Genomic DNA, 21513 nt, shown 5'->3' with positions numbered 1-21513 from the left:
GTTTAATATGGAGATACAGTATGTAAATTGTGGATGATATAGCAATGATTATTATTATCTTTATGGCGATGTAAAAGTAGGAGATTGCAATCCTAATTGTGAAGGGTGTGTGTGGAAGCATTCGATATGCAGCCGGAGGATGAAGAGGCGCACTATGCATATATATAATAGTGATAACATTAAGGTATAATTTGGACTCCTATAATATGGAGGGGGTACTAAGAATGTTGAAATCACAGCAAAAATGGCGTCGGTAGGATATATATAACCTCAGTGCAGGATGACATGTAAAACTACATCCCCCAGAGGAAGCTACGAGTCCCTGTAGCGTAACGCGTAGGGGAGGGGCGGTGACGTCATCACGCATCCACAGAGGAACGGCGAGTATATCGAGTGAACATACACACACCTGCAGGGCTGTTTGCAGGAGGATTTGGATATATTTACACAAAGCGCTACTTTTGTTGATACCATGTGAGTGGGAGATCAGAAGCTCATTAAACATTTGTTACCCAGGATAAGACACTATGTTTCTTCTTTTTTCCCTTCTCTGTATGTATCGGTTATGGAGGAATAAGCCAAGCAACTAGAGGAGAAAGTCCTTATTGAGAAAAGCTGTGTTGAGGAGAAAGGAGAGGAGGAAGGAGAGAGAGAGGTTCATGTCATGAACATTGACTTGCTACGCAGATTAGATTGAACTACATTACTATCTCAATTCGTATGAACTGAACTATTATTCACTTATATAAATTTTCTTTCAGTTTATTTTTTATTCTTTTATATATTTTTTATATTTTTTATATTTTTTCACTTTTTATTAGTTTTGTATGCACGCAGTTTTTTATGCACTGATTTACAAATATTATTAGAATTTTTTGATTCACTTTAATCATGGATTTAAGTATTATGCAATTATGGATTTAAGCATTATGGTTATAGATTATTATTGAATTATTGGTGATACACAATATTTATTCATAATTTATTTAGAGCACTTATATAGTTTGGAGCGCGGTACAATATAGATAAAGGCTACAGCGCAGTTGTCCAGTTCTGAGAGGGCATCATATGACGTCCTCCCAGAATGCACCCTCCCGCGTGCCTGGCGATCAGCGTGTTCCCGATGATCTCTGTGATCACTGTGTCCTATCGATACAGCTGATCATGTGACGTGGTAAAATCCCAATCACAGCGGCCTTTTTACGATGTGATCAGCTGTGTCCAATGACACAGAGATCACGGAGTAAATACAGTTGCTGGTTATCGGCATCACTTTCCTCACGCTGTGACAACGTGAGAAAAGTACTGCCGATAACCAACAGCTGTCACAGAGCAGATTGGCACTGATTATCAAGGCACTGATGATCAGTACCCTGCAGTGCCGCCCAGCAGTGCCACCCACCAGTGCCCAGCAGTGCCACCCATCAATGCCCAGCAGTGCCACCCATCAGTGCTGCCCAGCAATTGCACCCATCAGTGCCCAGCAGTGTCCAGCAGTGCCACCGGTCAGTGCCATCAGTCAGCGCCGCTCATCAGTGTTGCCCATCAGTGCCATCTATCAGTGCCGCCTATCAGTGACCGTCATTGCTGCATATCAGTACAACATCATCAGTGCCACCTAATCAATGCCCACCAGTGCCCATCAGTGCTGCCGATCCTTGCCACCTCATCAGTGCCCATCAGTGCTGCCTATCAGTGCAGCCTCATCAACACACATCAGTGAAGGAGAAAAATTACCTGTTTGCAAAATTTATAATAGAAACAAAGACAAACTTTTTTTTCGCACATATTTTTTTTTGTTTATAGTGCAAAAAATAAGCCACCCAGTGGTGATTATATACCACCAAAAGAAAGCTCTAATTGTGTGAAAAAAATGATAAAAATGTCATATGGGTACAGTGTTACGTGACCGCGCAATTGTCATTCAAAGTGCGATAGCGCTGAAATCTGAAAATTGGCCTGGGCGTGAAGGGGGTAAAAGTGCCCCGTAGGCAAGTGGTTAAAGCACTTTTTGAAGTTTGAAGTCCTTGGTGCAGGACATCTTTTGCTATGTCATATTAAAGGTAAAAGGTACTCATAAGTCCACACTTTGGCCCCATGCATATTATTAGTATTATTCAGGATTTACAGTATATAGCAGCAACAGTTTACACAGCGCTTTCCAACATAAAGGGGGACAGTACAATTACAATATAGTTCAATACAGAAAGAATAGGAGGGCCCTGCTCATCGAGCTTACAATTTCAAGGGAGGGGGAGGTGGTACAAAAGGTAATAACAGCACATGGGTGCATTTGCCTGCACAGCATTACAACCAGGTGCATTCTGCCCTCTGGCACGAACATATGGTATGTACAGCACTTCCAGCAGCCTGTCAAAATCAATGATAGGCTGAAATATACTTTAGTTGTATGCACCTGTTAGCACATCTGAGTGGTAATTGTGATCAGGTTTGTATGTGTAAAGGGATGCATGCCTTAAATATGGACTATGCATACAGAGCATACAGTCATGGCCGAAATTGTTGGCACCCTTGATATTTCTCCAGGAAATCATGTATTTCTCACGAAACGTATTGCATTAACACATGTTTTGCTATACACATGTTTATTCCCTTTGTGTGTATTGGGACAAAACAAAAAAAGGGAGGAAAGAAAGCAAATTCGACATAATGTCACACAAACCTCCAAAAATGGGCTGGACAAAAGTATTGGCACCCTTTCACAACTGCGGATAAATAAGAATGTTACAAGCATGTGATGCTCCTGTAAACTCACCTGGGGCAAGTAACAGGTGTGGGCAATATAGAAATCACACCTGAAAGCAGATAAAAAGGAGAGACGTTCACTTAACCTTTGCATTGTGTGTCTGTCTGTGCCACACTAAGCATGGACAACAGAAAGAGGAGACGAGAACTGTCTGAGGACCTGAGAACCAAAATTGTGGCAAAATATCAACAATCTCAAGGTTACAAGTCCATCTCCAGAGAACTAGATTTGCCTTTGTCCACAGTGCGCAACATTATCAAGAAGTTTGCAACCCATGGCACTGTAGCTAATCTCCCTGGTCGTGGACGGATGAGGAAAATTGATGAAAGATTGCAACGCAGAATAGTCCGGATGGTGGATAAGCAGCCCCAAACATGTTCCAAAGACATTCAAGCTGTCCTGCAGGCTCAGGGAGCATCAGTGTCAGCGCGAACTATCCGTCGACATTTAAATGAAATGAAACGCTATGGCAGGAGACCCAGGAGGACCCCACTGCTGACACAGAGACATAAAAAAGCAAGACTACAGTTTGCCAAAATGTACTTGAGTAAGCCAAAAGCCTTCTGGGAAAACGTCTTGTGGACAGATGAGACCAAGATAGAGCTTTTCGGTAAAGCACATCATTCTACTGTTTACCGAAAACGGAATGAGGCCTACAAAGAACAAAACACAGTACCTACGGTAAAATATGGTGGAGGTTCAATGATGTTTTGGGGTTGTTTTGCTGCCTCTGGCACTGGGTGCCTTGACTGTGTGCAAGGCATCATGAAATCTGAGGATTACCAAAGGATTTTGGGTCGCACTGTAGGGCCCAGTGTCAGAAAGCTGGGTTTGCGTCCAAGATCCTGGGTCTTCCAGCAGGACAATGACCCCAAACATACGTCAAAAAGCACTCAGAAATGGATGGCAAAGAAGCGCTGGAGAGTTCTGAAGTGGCCAGCAATGAGCCCAGATCTAAATCCCATTGAACACCTGTGGAGAGATCTTAAAATTGCTGTTGGGAAAAGGTGTCCTTCCAATAAGAGAGACCTGGAGCTGTTTGCAAAGGAAGAGTGGTCCAAAATTCCGGGTGAGAGGTGTCAGAAGCTTATTGATGGTTATAGGAAGCGACTGATTTCAGTTATGTTTTCCAAAGGGTGTGCAACCAAATATTAAGTTAAGGGTGCCAATACTTTTGTCCAGCCCATTTTTGGGGTTTTGTGTGACATTATGTCATATTTGCTTTTCTGCCTCTGTTTTATATTTGTTCCAATACATACAAAGGGAATAAACATGTGTATAGCAAAACATGTGTTAATGCAATACCTTTTTTGTGTGAAATACTTGATTTTCAGGAAAAATATCAAGGGTGCCAACAATTTCGGCCATGACTGTATGTCCCTGCATGCATATGGCCCTGACTCCAAGTACTGCTAAGATGTACAGCCAAAGCATATTTCTGCCTATAACGGATTTTGACAGGCTGTTTGCAGCTGGCTGTTTGTACAACCTGCAAGGTGCAAAAATATGCCTTTTTTTATGCTATATGGGCCTCAGACTTGTGTTGCCATCTGTATCTCTGATAGAGAGATTTCCCTCTGTCAGGTGTTTTTTTTGCCATTTTTGTCCCCTGTCTTGGTGACAAGCCTCACAAAGAGAATAGAGAAGGGTAAATATCACAGATGGGTACATTGACAGCAATGCTAAATAATTTTATGAAATAGTTCTTTTTAATGCTAGTTACTTGTAAAAAGTCTCCAAGGTCTATAAGATAGTGGTTGACTCCTAGCAGCTTCATAAAGAAAAATATTACTCTATAGAATACTCAAAATGACAATTCCACCCAAAACAGATAAATGCTTAATTGTTAAGTCACTTACTATTTTCTTATACAAGATGGGATGCCTCTTCCTGAATTCTCAGGTCTCCCCACCTGCCATAGGGATTACAAATGAGACTTAGACAATGGCCTAGCTCATTCTTAAAAATCAGGCCATGGTGTATAGCCAACACTGGCCCACAGAATTCTTTCTGCTTAATGGAGCAGAGAGTGCTTCATGACTGGAGGAAAGTTGGTCATATGACTGACAGATAACATTAGGGGCTTTCCTTCCACAGTTTTCTTTTTCTTTGAAGCAGCACAGCAATACTACTTTTTTAAATAAACCGTATTTTTTGCTCGATTTTTTATTTATTTTACATTATGGAAAAAATTGGAAGAGTGAGGTTTCCACTACTACACCAAGGGCAGTATGAGCTCACAGCAGGGAAGAACAGAGCTCACCGTACCTGTGGAGTTACCAAAAGACATAAAACAGAAGGCAGAAATTTGACTTATGGGTGAACTTACTCTGTGATTTTGTCACTGACATATGGCCTTAGCTGTCTTCTTCTGCTTACTATTGGCCAGATATGTACTATAGCTAACACATTAAGAATATTCTGATTCGCTGACCAGATCACTTATATTTTATTAAAGGAGTCCCATCCAAGATACACAATTTCTTAGCTGATTATATTAGGATGACACTAGATAAAGAATATTCCAATCATGTTTTAAAGACTAACAGTAGGTGCAGCATTCAGCGTCTGAGTGCACTTGTCTGTGTGACATTCTGAATATAGAGTGCCTATAGTTTAACAGACCAATAAATGATCATAATGGTGAATGTAGCTGACAGTAATCATAGACACCCTACTAACCTCTGGATGTATTCTGTGGTTGTAACTAAAATACTTCAAATATCATCCTCGTCACACCACTACTGGTTAGCAAGGTGTCATAGGTCGCTGACACTTGCTTTTACTATTTACGGTAATTATTTTTATGGCATGATATGCACACTGTCTGGCTTATTCATTAAAATGTCTATCATTCTTATACTCTTATTTACACTTTTTTTTAACATTTAATAACTCTTAAAATTCAGCAAATATATTCTGCATCTAGCTCTGCTTTGGAATTAGAAATAACAAGGTCATAATGATTGGGAATAGTTGGCTAGCTTAAACTTTTAACAGCAAATGAAAGTTTCTGTCTCCCATCATTAAACAAGAGTGGAAGAGGATAAATGCTGTTCTCTCAAAGTCTAAGGAAAAGGGGAGGGGGATAAGTAGTTTTTCATTATGAACCTACATCACATACAAACATTAAAAGTATAAAATGAGCTTAAAAATATAAATGCTTACAGCCGGATGCACTCAAGATGGCAGGCTAAAATAAAGATGTAATTCAGCAGATCAACCTAAAACAGGCAGTGGACTATCAAATCTGAATTGTAGAAAACTGTATTCAATATATAAAATCATCTTTTTTCCCTTTGAGAGGTCAGAAGTTAGTAGAACCTCTGCCAGGTTTTTATTGTTGTCTATGTCCCTTGTTACAGAGATTAATTCTCTCTTATAATCAAAAAGTTAGAGAAAGTCCCCATTTTGAACTGTAATCAGAACAAAACAATTCACTTGTTCAGTGACAAGTGACAACTGTCTGCAAGGGTATTTCCCGTACTTTGGAGAGGTCTCCTTACACTGTTGTGACTTCAGGATAAGATGTGAAAAGAAATCTCCCAAGTGGGACAAAGATAGAAAAAAACTGATGATGGTTTTACCCATTCCCTACTAGAAAATAAAAAAAGTTTTGGCTTTAGACATAATTTAACAGTATTTTTAATTGCCTGAAATCTATCTTTGTATTCATCTGCCTTAGTCACCTGCACACTACAAACCAGACTGCAAGGAACAAGGGGCATCAGTGTGGGCAAATTTGGCTCTACTGCTTTGTACAGTGCTGATCATCCAACAGATTTTCAGGCACTGGGAGATTTTTTTAAGGAGTAGAAATTAACTCTAGGTTACCCTTCCCGTGGGGCTCACTTCATACTGCAAGGTTTAGATGCTAATTTTGTCTAGAGGGACAATACATTTTTTTCCTATTATATCCTTCACTCCTCAAGTAACTTGTGCTCATTTCTCTCCATGCTCCAGGAGGGAGGAATCCTCACCTAAAATTCAAAAAGCTGGTCCTGCATTGTACATAATGACCTCAGTGTCGTTGGGTACAGGAATCTTCTAGTGGAAGCAGTGGATGCTCTGGTGACTCTGTGGAATCATTACACTATAATAGTATAATAATAATATTTAATTCAATAAAATAGTTTTCTTGGATTCTTTTCAGGATCAAGATGGAGAGCATTCTGTTGAAATGCTTTTCTACAAAATAGTTCAGATGGATGTGGCATGCCGATCTGGTAGGCCTGAGCTCTGCCAAAATGTCAGGATCTTATGTTTTAAGGATGGATTTTTCATCCTGCTTCATCATCAGTGGCTTTAAAGGCATGCTTTTTCCAGTGCAGGTTCTGAGTGACAGGGCATCTCTTCATCTGTGATTCCTATGATGTTAAGACCCCATTCACACTTGTAAATGGGGCCATTTGCATTTAGATGCAGAAGAACCTGCAACTGGCTGGTCATTTTTTTTTTGCAAGATTTTCTGTGTTCTCCATTGGACTCCAAGAGAAGAATTTTATGGTACATACAAAAATCCTGTTTTCTCAGGATGTTGCTTAATTAGCATATATATATGTTCTTTAAAGATATTCACTTTTTAGTTCAGGTCCATTTTAAGTGCCTGCCAATAGCATTAATGGTTTATATCATATTAAATAAATGCTTCAGTGTTAATATTTTAAACTTTTCAGCACATTTAACAAACAGTATATACACAGTGCAAATTAAATTTAAAGCCCAGCACAATGGACAGCTAAATCATATTGCATTTGTTAATGCTTATTTCACTGGTTTATTAAATTGTTCCAAGACACTAACACCAACACGATTGGAAAACTGTCTATACAAATTACTAATAGATACTAGCTGTGAGAAAAATGTCAACACATCTTTAGCACTTGCCATTAAACAGGAACACCAAAAGCATACATTTTGGATAGAAATAAGGGCTAATATATATATATATATATATATATATATATATGTATATATATATTTTTTTTACCATGACTGTGTGTGATCACAATACAGTAATCACAAATGTATTGGCACAATTAGTATTAAATATATTATGGCCTGCTATTATGAGGATGCATGTGTGCAGTGGATGAAAAAATCTATACGTAGCTGGATAGCAGCAGATTGTTTCCTAAAGACTACTGAATGATATATATTGGTGTCATGAGATTTGTAAGGTTATTACTGCAATACAAAAGCAAGCCATTAAGATGTAAAAAGGCTGAATGAAAGACCACACTGGTTGGTCCCTAACATCTCTGACAACAAGTGATCACTAGTAGATTCCAGTACACTGTTAAAACCAGAAAGTGCTCTCAGTTTATTTTAATCTAAATTCTTTACAATCCACCACAATCACAGAACACACAGGCCAGCTTACATGGTCATTAGGAGACAGTAGGTGTGTGCTTCTTAAACCTGTGCAGTTTTACATATTCTCTCACTGCTTCATGCAATACCAATCCCCTTTAAGCCACCAAGGAAAATGTGATTCTCACTGGTGGCTGTGAAACAAAGTACATATACTTCCATCCTATGTATTTGAGATGAGGAAGGTAGGACGTGTTTACAGTTCAAATCCAGAGAGCAGCTGAAAGTGACAGCACAAGTACAATGCTAGGGCAAGAGAAAAAGGTGTAAGAAAAGGGAAAAAAGAATACTAAAGGTGCCACCACACCTAAGGACTAATAAACTGCAATATGTAAAATTTTCGCTTTTGGGTGTCCATTATTATGTTAATGTTTTTTTAAAAAACCATTGTAATTATTAATACTCTGTATTTCCACAATTGCTTTTCAGTTATTGTACCATGTAAGCACTTGTAGCAAATTTAACGTTTATTTCAGCTCTGCTTAGAAGGATGAGATAGTAATCCAATTTTAGTCTAATTCAGACTGCAGAGCTTTCAATTCATAGAGATGTACTTATGGAAGGCTGCCACTGGTCCTTTCTTACAAAGTTCATCATCATTTTCTGTTTCTCCCTGATATTTTGTGCATGATCTTTGGATATTTAATGAAGACATAATTTTCTTTAGCTGTTAATAAGCATATGTAGAAGGCTGCTTTGTATATGGGCCAAGGTGACATTTGATGCTAAAAGTTGTCCATTCAGGCTTGCCAGACATACACTGCAAGAGAATGTGTGTGTTAATTACTGTGCCCACTCTAGCAATTCTCCTTGAAATTACATAGACGAGCATTAATGCTGAGATTTTCTCCTCTCATCAGTACGCCTGAATAGTACAAAAAACCCTGGGAAATCTGCATTCAGTAATCAAATTAAGATGTTCCACACAAGAAGAGCTCAGTTAAGCTCAGCAGGGACTTTGGAGACATGGTTCTACTTTGAATGCAACATGCTTATGTGAATATTTCTCAAAGATCTTTATCTTAATATCTAATCATAGGAGGGAAGAGGTGTTTAGTGTTCTCAGACCATGATATTTAATCAGGTATTTTTTTAGTGAAGTGTTTAAATAGGAAAATGCAAACTGGCCAAGATGTGTGTCTTCTTCCTACTAATAATATCAACACTGTTGTCATGACTTCTTTATTACTACTATTCTTGCAGTGTTGGTTGGATCTATACCAAAATTTCCATTTTTTCATTTTTCAATTTTTACTTTACTATATTTGACCCATCCATTAAGAACTAACATTTCCAAATATACTCTGAAAGCAGGGGAATAATTTATTGGTAGTGTCCAAAGTACAACAAATTAAAACAACCATTCAGAGATTATCTCACCTAAAGTGGCTAGAGAAAACTCAAATCCGATATGTAATTTTGGGTAGTTATTAAATGAATGATCTTAAGATAGTTACAATGTAACTTCATAAACTTTATATGAAAGCTGTTAAAGGACCACATATAAAATAGTAAGCACTTCCAGGAGCCTGTATATCAGGTTAGATTTTCAGAATCCCTGAACTCTTTGGTATGGAAAATCTGACCAGCTTCTCTGGCTCTGCCTCATCTCTGTTCGATGAGAGTGCCCATCACAGTAGAGGTAAAATAGCGAGGGACATTTGGGCCTGCATTGGCTATTGGGGCCTGCATGGAAATGAAGAGAATTCAGTGGGCTAGTTCATACAATGTTGCCATTTACTATAAATTTAGATTTGCTTTATGTAACAGCTTACATTTCTGGGACTATTTTTACTGTGTCTAAAAATTGTCAGATTGTTTTTAAACAATTTGCTCAGTGGATTCCAAACTATCTGACAATACTCCTGACCATTTTACTCATTTATTAGTATTGAACAACATTTTTCTTCCCTAAACAGTACAAACAACATACAATTGTTCTAATGTAGCACCATGGTATGTGACTTAAAATTAGGCTTATACTCAAAGAGTGATTTACTGTCTTATAGAGCATATTTAGAAGGGATATTTGTGGCTTAGCAGTGCTCTAAAAAAATCTACATTTAGCCATAATTCCTTCTGAAAATAAGCAGTTCATTTACAGACATGTGATTATGCTTGGGCATTTAATGGCCTATACCCTCTACTGTAAATCTTCAGTTTGAAACCATAATATAATTTGCTTATTATCACTGACTAATATTAGATAAGGCATTATTTAGTGGTGTAAAGTAGAAATAAAGCGAGCGCTAATAAATAAAACAGCTGCTAGGACACAAAAGGTACCATAAAAACCTCCAAATACTAATAATAATAGAGTGCACTGCAGTGCTGTACAAATAAATATGCAAAAATTTGAATCCAATATTGTGACTTCAATAATTATGTAAACGTTGACACAATAAATACACTATATATGTGAATATAAAGTGCAAAATTAACTGTTGAAACCACAGATGGGTGATCAAAGTGGAATATATATCTCTCAAAAGTCCAGGTGATAATTTGAGGTAGTAATAAGTGTTTGAGGGTCTTGAAACAGAACAGGATGAACTACCTGACCACACCTGTGAGTGAATGACCTGGCTGACCTATTGAGACTACTAGTGATCTCGAATGCGCTTTTATTGCGCACTTCTGGTGAGTGCGCAATTTATATATTTTATTTTCAGTCTCGTCACGCACCACTTCAAAAAGATTGAGCACTTTGAGTGGACACTTATTACTATCCTCAAATTATCACCTGGACTTTTGAGAGATATATCTTCCACTTTGATCATCCATCTGTGGTTTCAACAGTTCATTTTGCACTTTGCACTTTATATTCACATATATAGTGTATGTATTGTGTCGACATTTACATAATTTTTGAAGTCACAATATTGGATTCTAATTTTTGCATATTTATTTGTGCAGCGCTGCAATGCACTCTATTATTATTTAGTGGCGATTGTGAAGAAATACCTTGTAAACACTACATGCTGTATTAAATTTATTTTTTCTCTAATATGGGATTTTCATTATAAATACTTATCTTAAACTGAAGTGTTTGGTGGCTGACTTACATTTGTTCTTGTACCTTGGATTTGGGGATTGCTTTGGAATACCCATTTTTTTAGTTACATCACCCAAAGAAACTGGCTTATACTGCTTCTCTTGTGCTGTCTCCTAACTTTTACTAACTGAAACCATCTATGACCATCTAAAGCAGCTTCTGTCCACCCCTACATCTGGTTAACATTTTTGTCATGAGATTTGAACAATTATAGTGACAGTAGCAATACCACTACTGCTCTGCTTATTGCCATTCTGGAGGGTGCATTCAGTATTTATTGCCTGAAGAATTACACAGGCAAGAACTCCCTAGTCCTTCTTAATTTTATTCTGATCTGTACTTTTTCCACCACTAATGCTGCTTCCTGATCATTCCCTAACCAGTCAGCAGATCACCAATCCACAGGGTGTAGAGACTTGTATAAGAAAGCAAAGATTTGCTCCTTTACCATGATGTCTACCTCTGCACACATATACAGGGGAAATGAAGCATGGTCAGTAAGTCCTTGGGAAAAGACCAGTTGCGGAAATCCAACAGGCAATGCTCGTGACTAGTTCTTTGCTCTCTAACTTACTGTTGCGGTTGGTTACTGCTTGCACAGTATACTGTAGGTCTTTATAGTCAGATTTTACTTTTTTTTACAAAGCAAAATGCATGTGCTAGACTGATAGTATTACAGATTTTAACTGAACTGAACAGTACAATAACCACACAACATATGCACAACACACAATAGAATTTAGTACTGTGCACATTGACATTAACACAGCACAACACAACATAAACCCATTAAAGTCAAATTAAGATATATTTTATATTCCAACTCCAGTTTTGTTTAGGGTTAACTAAATGTCATGTAACAGTCCCCAAACAGCCAAGTACAGGTTTTTCCTGGGTTTTTATACATTTGTGTCTTTTGATAAAGTGGAGACACCTTCGAATGACCCATACTCTGGCATAAACAATTATGCTGCATCTACCTGGTTGTACTGCTGCTTCATACTTCTGATTAATTGGAAACTGTACATCCTCCATTCTTTATTCTACCTTGAGAACCCTTACAGATAAACCTGCATCCTCTTTGGCAACGGAGGAAATCCCATGTGCACTATGTTTGGAGATGGGTCAACGAGGCCTATAGAGACAAGAATACCATCTCCAATGTGAATCATGGTGATGGCTCACTGATGTTTTGGGGGTGTGTGAGCTGTAAAGGAATCTTGTGAAAATTGATTTCAAGATGAATGCAGCATGTTTTCAGAAAATACTGGCAATTTGCATTCTTCTGCTAGAAAGCTGCGCACGGAATGCTCTTGCACTTTGCAGCATGGCAATGACCATAAGCACAAGGCCAAGTTGACCCTCCAGTGGTTACAGCAGATAAAGATGAAGGTTCTGTAGTTGCCATCACAGTCACCTGACCTTAATAACAATGAGCCTCTGTGGGGGGGATTTCAAATGTGCGGTTCATGCAAGATGACCGAACACATTGCATGACCTGGAGACATTTTGTCAAGATGAACGGGCAGCTATACCACCTGCAAGAATTTGGAGTCTTATAGACAATTATTACAAAAGACTACACACTGTCATTGATGATAAAAAGGGGGAGATACACAGTATTAAGAACTAATGGTATGCAGATTTTTAAACGGGGGTCATTTCATTTGTTTACTTGTTGCCATGTTTTGTTTTGTGATTGTAACATTCTGTTATGACCTACAGTTGAATATGAGTCCCATAAGAAATAAAAGAAATATGGTTTGCCTGCTCACTCATGTTTTCTTTAAAAAATGGTTCATTTTATTACCAGTTCTTGTGCAAACTTTTGAGCACAACTGTATGCAGACTGTATTTTCTAGAAAGTAGTTATTTAATAAGGACTATATATTTGGACCTGTGATTGATTGATAACAGGCGATACAGAAATACGTTAACACTATAACAACTTCTACTAAAACTATTAACAAAAATTAAAAGTGAAAAATAATACTGAGAGTTAGTTCAACTCTAGCTGTTCTATTTCAAGTTCTAGCAGAAAGACTGCAGATTATTTTGGCATGTGGTATTCCTTTTGTGGTCACACTGATAGCCAAAAACACTTCCAAAGGAGTTATGAATGACATTCATGACATTTTAGAGTTAATTCATCACATTTATAATGCCTCTCTTGTACCCAGGTTAGTCTAATCAGTATGCATTAATTGGCAGTGTTATTCACAAATGAGTTAGGGCATTTCTTGTGCAGTTAAAACATTTAAATCTTCATTGATTTGTCAATGTTTTTCTCAGCTAGTTCACTTAAACAGCTCAACATGCTGATTCATTATGAAGCAAATGTCTGCTGCAGAAATGGTCTTTCACATTGTGTTCATGTTTGTGTATGATTTGTAGAAATGGCTCTGTCATATTTTACTGGATAGTTAGCTTTTAGAAATATGTATATTGTAAGAAATACTTGACTTCTTCTAATTGTACTCATGATATTATCTGTTTGCAGATATGCAAGGTTAAAAGTAAGTAAAAGGAATGACCAGATGGGAATCGGAGAGGCAGGCGGACGGGGGAAAAAATAAGTAAGTAATTACTAAACACTATATGGGCTGAACAAGATGAATGTTAAATTAAAAAGCCATGTTCTCATCTAAATAAAAAAAATACTAAATAAAACACTGCAAAACAATCACAAATAATCCTTATCATTCAGCTTCCTCAAACAAATGAGTACAACACATGTCACAGTTATTCATTCATCCTGCATTGACTTACTTAGCAGCACTCTACATCCTGTCACAGTGGGATCAATTCACTAATGATTATTGCATGCAATGTTTGTGCTTTTTTGGATATATTGCATGCAGTAAGAAAAGAGTCAATTCGTCAAAATAAAATATCGAGTTTGCGGTAAATACCGCAAATTTGGTAAATTAGTGAGGTAAATACTGCAAAACAATTGAGATAAATCAAGTTGATTCACTATTAAAAAATGTTATCTATCTGTTGGCATAAGCCAAACTGTGGCCTGAGGGGCCAGAAGCAATCTTTTGCTTGCATTTATCTGATCTTTGGGACATTGTTTACTGTTTCAGAAAACTATCCCTCCCACTGACACCAACAATGGGGCATAATTCCTGCCATTGACACCAAAGATGAGGTTCTATCCCTCCCACTTACTCTAACAATGAGGCAATATTCCTCCCACTGACACCAAGGATGAGGTTCTATCCCTCCCACTTACTCTAACAATGAGGCAGTATTCCTCCCACTAACACCAATGACAAGGTTTTATCCCACCCACTGACATCAAAAATTAGGCAGTATTCCTCCCACTGGCAGTGACAATGGGGCTCTATTTCTCACCATAATATAAATGATGGGGCTTTGTTTACTTCCACTAGTGTCAGAACATTTTCTACTTCCACTGGACACAGTCCAGCCCCCCTAAAGTTTGAAAAACTGGCCCTTTGTTTAGAAAATGTGGAGACCCCTGGTATAGGCAGTTGATATTTTAGGAAGAAAACAACGAGGGGAATGCTGCACTGGCCAGTAAGCTAAAAAAAAACCTTTAGCTCGGGAAAGTAAACAATTTGTAACATTGCATTAAGGGAGACTGTTCTGTGAAACAAGGCACGCTAGGATGTTTTCATAGTTTCACAATATTTTTGTGTGCATTTATTCACAGAACAATCTCCCTCTGGTGCAATGTTATTCTGTGAAAAAAATTGTGATGAAACATAAAAACAAAACATAAATATTTAACAAATTCATTTAAAAGGGCATTTTTTTAGTGAATTGACTACTTTTGAGATACCTTCCACATGAGATATTTTAAGGCAAAAATAAATGTAGCAATTATCTTTTAGTGAAATAAACCAATAATCTCAGAACCTTTAGGAAAGTTGAGGCTGGGAGGTTTCCCTCTGCTAAGTATTGAAATCACACCTTTGAAGAGGGTGCAGGGATATCAATATATTGCTCAGCAGCTGTTACTGACAGCAGTTCCTGCTTTGATTGGCATCTGAATGGGGGGAGAGAGATTTCTATCCAGGGCCACCACCTCAACTTATTTTATTTGTACTGGTGTGGGGAGAAAATGCCTCCCAGTCCAGTTTTAACTTGGATGCATGAGAAATAAGATTCTTACTTCTCAATTTAGCCTATTACTGAGGGTATTGGTTGGCAGTGTGAGCTGAGGGAAGGTGAGAAATGACCTTCCAGAGGGTTCTTTTCTTCTTTTCTCCTCTTGGTTCTGTCCAGATGGAGTCAATGTGCAATGCTCTTCTGGATATCAGTTGACTTGCTGGATGGTCTGTCCAGAGAAAACTGTGCTATAAGATATCTACCTGGAGGTGGCATCTTTAAATAAATCCTGAGTGCTGGGGGTGTCCAGAGAGACCTGGGTAGAGGTTGCTACAGCTGGATACTGCAAGAAGAATTCTCTGTTCACATATTAAAGGTACCTGTGGCTCATATCAAAGGTTTAAACTGTCCAGAGAGAGAAAGATCAATTGAGAATTAAGAAATATCTCAAAGCCATGACTGCTATTACAGAGTCATTGGATTGATTTGGCTGCTACTAAAATGTGAACAACAACTACTGTCAAGAATATATCAGAAAGGCAGACATACAGTGAGGAACAGAAGTATTTGAACACCCTGCGATTTTGCAAGTTTTCCCACTTAGAAATCATGGAGGGGTCTGAAATTCACATTGTAGGTGCATTCCCACTCTGAGAGACAGAATTAAAAAAAAAATTTAGGAAATCACATTGTATGATTTTTAAAGAATTTATTTGTCTTGCACTGCTGAACATAAATATTTGAACACCTAAGAAACAGCAAGAAATCTGGCTCTCAAAGACCTGTTACTGTGCCTTTAACCATTTCCATACAGGGCACTTTTACCCCCTTCCCTCCCAGGCCATTTTTCAGGTCTCAGCGCTCTCACACTTTGAATGACAATTGCGCGGTCATACAACACTGTACCCAAACTAAAATTTTATCATTTTCTTCACTCAACTAGAGCTTTCTTTTGGTGGTATTTAATTACCACTGGGGTTTTTATTTTTTGCTAAATTAACAAAAAAAGACCGTAAATGTTGAAAAAAAACCCCACATTTTTCTGTGTTTCTGTTATAAAAGTTTGCAAATAAATAATTGTTCTTCATAGATTTAGGCCAAAATGTATTCTGCTACATGTCTTTGGTGAAAATAACCCAAATTAGGATGTATTTTTTAGTTTGTAGGAAAGTTATAGAGTTCACAAACTATGGTATAGATCTGAGAATTGATCAATCCTGAAGTTCTGACGGCCAATCTAATTTCTTGAGGTCCAAGAATGTCAGAACAGTACAGATATCCCCAAATTACCCCTTTTTGCAAAGTAGACAGTCCGACGTACTTCATAAGAGGCATGGCGAGTTTTTTGAAGTTGTATTTTTATTGTCATAATTATTTGGAAAATAAAAAAATTAAAAAAATTATTTTCACAATTTTTTTTTTACATACTGTCACCAGTGCAGTACAGCGTCATCATATAACTGGCATGGCGGTGATCAGGGACACTGACTGGTGACAGTAAGAAAAAAAATTACATTTTTTAAACTTTTTTTATTATTTTTAATTTTTTATTACATTTTTGTTTCTTTTTTTTAAGATTTTTTTTTCATATTTCACTATGACTAAAGTAGTACAATGTTACCATAGTAACATTGTACTACTTTGGGGAAGTGATCAGTATTTTTTTTCTTTACACAATTTGCTTATAGCAAAGAATTACTTTGCTATAAGCAAGCATTTTACCTGAATGACATCGATTCATTCAGGGCTTTTTTTTTTTTCTTTTTGTGCTTAGCTGTGGTTTGGCCACGGCTAATCACATGACACAGCTGGGCTGTGATTGGCCCAGCTTGTGCATGTGATCTCTGTGACCATTCACAGCTAGGCATACTAGTATACAATGGATGGCATGAATGAAGCCATCCATTGTATACAACTGTCATGTGACCTGCTGTGATTGGTCACAGCAGGTCACATGGTACCGGCAACGGGGCCGGTACTCAGATCTGTCATCGGCCGTGTCCGAAGTACACGGCCGGTGACAGATCGCGCCGCTGCGCAGCTCTGCAGGCGCGCAAACTGTGCATGCCCGGGAGGATGCCATATGGCGTCCACCCGGAACGCTGAGGGATTTTGCCAGCGGCCATTCGGCCATTGGCTGGGCGGCAAGAGGTTAAAAAGTCCACCTCTACTCCACTCATTAATCTAACTTAGTAGCACCTGTCTGAGCTCTTTAAATACACCTATCCACCCCACAGTCAGTCAGATGTCAACTACTACCATGGGCAAGACCAAAGAGCTGTCAAAAGACACCAGAGAGAAAATTGTGGACCTCCACAAGGCTGGAAAGGGCTACGGGGCAATTGCCAAGCAGCTTGGTGAAAATAGATCAGGGGTCTGCAACCTTTAAGACATAAAGAGCCACTTGTACCCGTTTCCGAAGGGGAAAAAAAGACTGGGAGCCGCAAAACCATTGCAACATTTAAAACAAATCCGACACTGCATATATTGTTTCTTACCTTAATGCAGTGGTGGGCAACCTTTTTTTTCAACTGAGCCAAATCTCGCCAAAACCACGATTGAAATTTATTTTGAGAGCCACATTTTTAAAACTGAAAATACATCCCCCATATAGTAATTCATCCCCCATAGTAATTCATCCCCCATAGTAATTCATCCCCCATATAGTAATTCATCCCCCATAGTAATTCATCCCCCATATAGTAATTCATCCCCCATATAGTAATTCATCCCCCATATAGTAATTCATCCCCCATAGTAATTCATCCCCCATATAGTAATTCATCCCCCCTATAGTAATTCATCCCCCCTATAGTAATTCATTCCCCATATTGTGTCAATTCACTTACCTTTGCTCCGCGCGTTCCTCTCGCCGCGTTCCCGCGCCGTTCCGGTCTTCAGGGCGGACTGTGAGAGGAGAGGAGAGGAGTTCGTCACGCTGCCCCGCCTACATCCTGACAGCCAATGTTTGCCACGCTCCGCGGGCCGGATTAAAAGGTCCGCCGGGCCGTAGTTTGCCCATTGCTGGGCTAGCTGCAGAGTCCTGACTTTTGGGGCGGCCGCCCGAGAGGAGGGAGGGGAGCGGGCGCCCGGCACACAGAAGAGCCGCATTAAAATGTGTAAAGAGGCCGCATGTGGCTCGCGAGCTGCAGCTTGCCGACCACTGAGCTACGGCAACCCTATTGCCTGTCACCTGGTGGGCAGTGTGCTCCGGAGCCGCAGCAAAGGTGAAAAAGAGCCGCATGCGGCTCTGGAGCCGCGGGTTGCCGACACCCGAAATAGATCAACTGTTGGAGCAATTGTTAGAAAATGGAAGAGGCTAAAGACAACTGTCAGTCTCCCTCAGACTGGGGCTCCATGCAAGATCTCACCTCGTGGGGTATCACTGATGATAAGAAAGGTGAGGAATCAGCCCAGAACTACAAGGGAGGAGCTGGTCAATGACATGAAGAGAGCTGGGACCACAGTTTCAAAGGTCACTGTCGGTAGAACACTATGCCGTCATGGTTTCAAATCATGCATTGCACGGAAGGTTCCCATGCTCAAGTCATCACATGTCCAGACCCGTCTGAAGTTTGCCAATGACCATCTGGATGATCCAGAGGAGGCATGGGAGAAAGTCATGTGGTCAGATGAGACCAAACTAGAACTTTTTGGTCTAAACTTCACTCGTCGTGTTTGGAGGAAAAAGAAGGATGAGTTGCATCCCAAGAACACCATCCCTACTGTGAAGCATGGGGGTGGTAACATCATGCTTTGGGGGTGCTTTTCTGTGAAGGGGACAGGATGACTGCACTGTATTAAGGAGAGGATGAGTGGGGCCATTTATTGTGAGATTTTGAGCAACAACCTCCTTCCCTCAGTCAGAGCATTGAAGATGGGTTGTGGCTGGGTCTTCCAACATGACAACGACCCGAAGCACACAGCCAGGAAAACCAAGGAGTGGCTCCGTAAGAAGCATATCAAGATTCTGGAGTGGCCTAGCCAGTCTCCAGACCTAAATCCAATAGAACATCTTTGGAGGGAGCTGAAACTCCGTGTTGCTCAGCGACAGCCTCGAAACCTGACAGATCTAAAGGAGATCTGTGTGGAGGAGTGGGCCAAAATCCCTGTTACAGTGTGTGCAAACCTGGTCAAGAACTACAGGAAACGTTTGACCTCTGTAATTGCAAACAAAGGCTTCTGTACCAAATATTAATACTGATTTTCTCAGGTGTTCAAATGCTTATGTTCAGCAGTGCAAGACAAATAAATTCTTTAAAAATCATACAATGTGATTTCCTCAATTTTTTTTTTAAATTCTGTCTCTCAGAGTGGGAATGCACCTACAATGTGAATTTCAGACCCCTCCATGATTTCTAAGTGGGAGAACTTGCAAAATCGCAGGGTGTTCAAATACTTCTGTTCCTCACTGTAAGCCATGCTAAATTGGAGTTTGGAAATTAAGATTCACCTTGCAACTTGTGAGGGCTTCTGCTACCTTTTTCACGTGTCCTGCCCCCATGATTTCCTCTCCCAAAAGTTTATTCAGCAATAAAATGAAAAAAAGTCTAAAGTGACTGAAGTCCAACTTTACTGCATTCCACCAAACAGAAGAAATCCAACCTTGAAAGTCCAATGTTAGCCTGCCACATTACTTTTCCAAACCAGGCTCCATATATACAGAAAGAAGTGATGGATTAGATGTGGATTAGAAATCACACCATGAGTAGAACACTGCTAAATTAATTCCAAAGATGTGACCCAGTTATGCAGGTTCTTTGTCTAGACAAGGGACTAAACTGATTGGCACCCAACTGTTTTTACCCCACCGTTCGGCAAAGATTCAACCCTGAGAGTCAAATGTTAGTCTGACACACCACCTTTCTGAACCACCCTTAGATGAGGCATGCAACATATATAAAGAAAGAAGTGATAATCTAATTGTGAATGAGAAATCACAGCATGAATAGAACATTGCTAAATTAATTCAAAGGTGGGGCCCTATCATGTAGGTTCTTTGTCAAGTAGACCCGCGTGCAGCTAGTAATACAAGAGCTAATGATAACTCAGCTGCCACAGTGACTTACACCCGCACAAGTCAAGGGCTAATTGATTTTCAAATTTGGAAAGCCAGAGCTCCATTTTATGCAGGGATGGATTGCGTGATGCTTTGTAATTAGCTGGTCAGAAGGGCTTTGTGTCTGCTCTGTATAATAATCAATGAAGCCACTCATGCTTTCTAGCTACTAATTTCAATCAAAGAGCAGAATAAAAGTTAGTTACGCGCCACACATTTCAAAAAGTTAGCTTTGCCCTTCAGAATAAGTGATTGTTCAGTTTAATATTAAAGAGGTTGTGTAGGTAAAACATAAAAAACATGAAGAATACTGCTGCACTCATTAAAGCCCATTTTATCACTAAAACTGCAGTTCTCTGCAGCAGTCATTCACTTTCTAGTGTAACTATCAGCAATGATAAACTGTAACTCAATCATAGTGGATTAAAGAGAACAGATTCAGAAAGTCATGTAATGCCACATATTTTGAGAATTGACTTACAAAAAGGGCAGCAGGGAGCACTTCTGTAATCTGGTTGCATGCAGCCTGTTCATTCTGAGTTTTTCTTTTTCAATTTATTTCACTCAGTCATTCCCTTCTCCAAAAATTAAAGTGACAATAAAGGCAATTAAAAAAAAAATAAAACATGTCATACCTACCTGCTCTGTGCAGTGGTTTTGCATAGAGCAGCTCCAATCCTCCTCTCCTCTCTGCCAGTGCTCCTCCTTGGCTCACTGGCTGTGATTGACAGTAGCAAGAGCAAATGGTGCCCGCAGCTGTCTCAGCCAATGAAGATGGAGAGTCCTGAGAGAGCTGCTGCTCTCATGCAAATCGCTTGATCGAGAAGGGGCTCAGATAAGTATTGGAGGGGGCTGGGGGGGTGCTGTTTTTTACCTTCAAGAATGCAAGAAGGTACAAAACCTTGAGCCTTTATAACCACTTTAAATACATTCCTGAGCTGAAAAACCAATAATATTGATTTTCTGTTTCTACTAAGATAGAAACACTATTTTAGGTATTTTCACTACCATATCCTGACTTTATGCAATGCAAATACATATCAAATTTAGGTGAATGTGAAGTCAAATAAAGAAAAGCATGCTATCACATTAAAGAAAATCTCACTAATAGTCCAGTAAACATGTTTTACTAAAATAATTGTATAATCCTCCATTAAACTGATTATTAGTGCTGATATA

At 39.1% G+C, this 21513-nt stretch overlaps 1 protein-coding gene across 3 annotated transcripts in view; it reads right to left on the bottom strand.

Moving 5' to 3' along the window:
• Positions 1 to 21513, bottom strand: part of SEZ6L (seizure related 6 homolog like) — a 570023-nt gene that overhangs the window by 390263 nt on the left and 158247 nt on the right. The gene's annotated exons all lie outside the window — the stretch shown is intronic.

This window comes from Staurois parvus, unplaced genomic scaffold (genome assembly GCF_062004578.1).
Source record: "Staurois parvus isolate SC_StPar_1 unplaced genomic scaffold, SC_StPar_1.0 ptg000336l, whole genome shotgun sequence".
NCBI classification, from domain to species: Eukaryota; Metazoa; Chordata; class Amphibia; order Anura; family Ranidae; genus Staurois; species Staurois parvus.
Note: the sequence above shows the minus strand (reverse complement) of the source record. Positions and strands in the feature narration are given on the sequence as shown.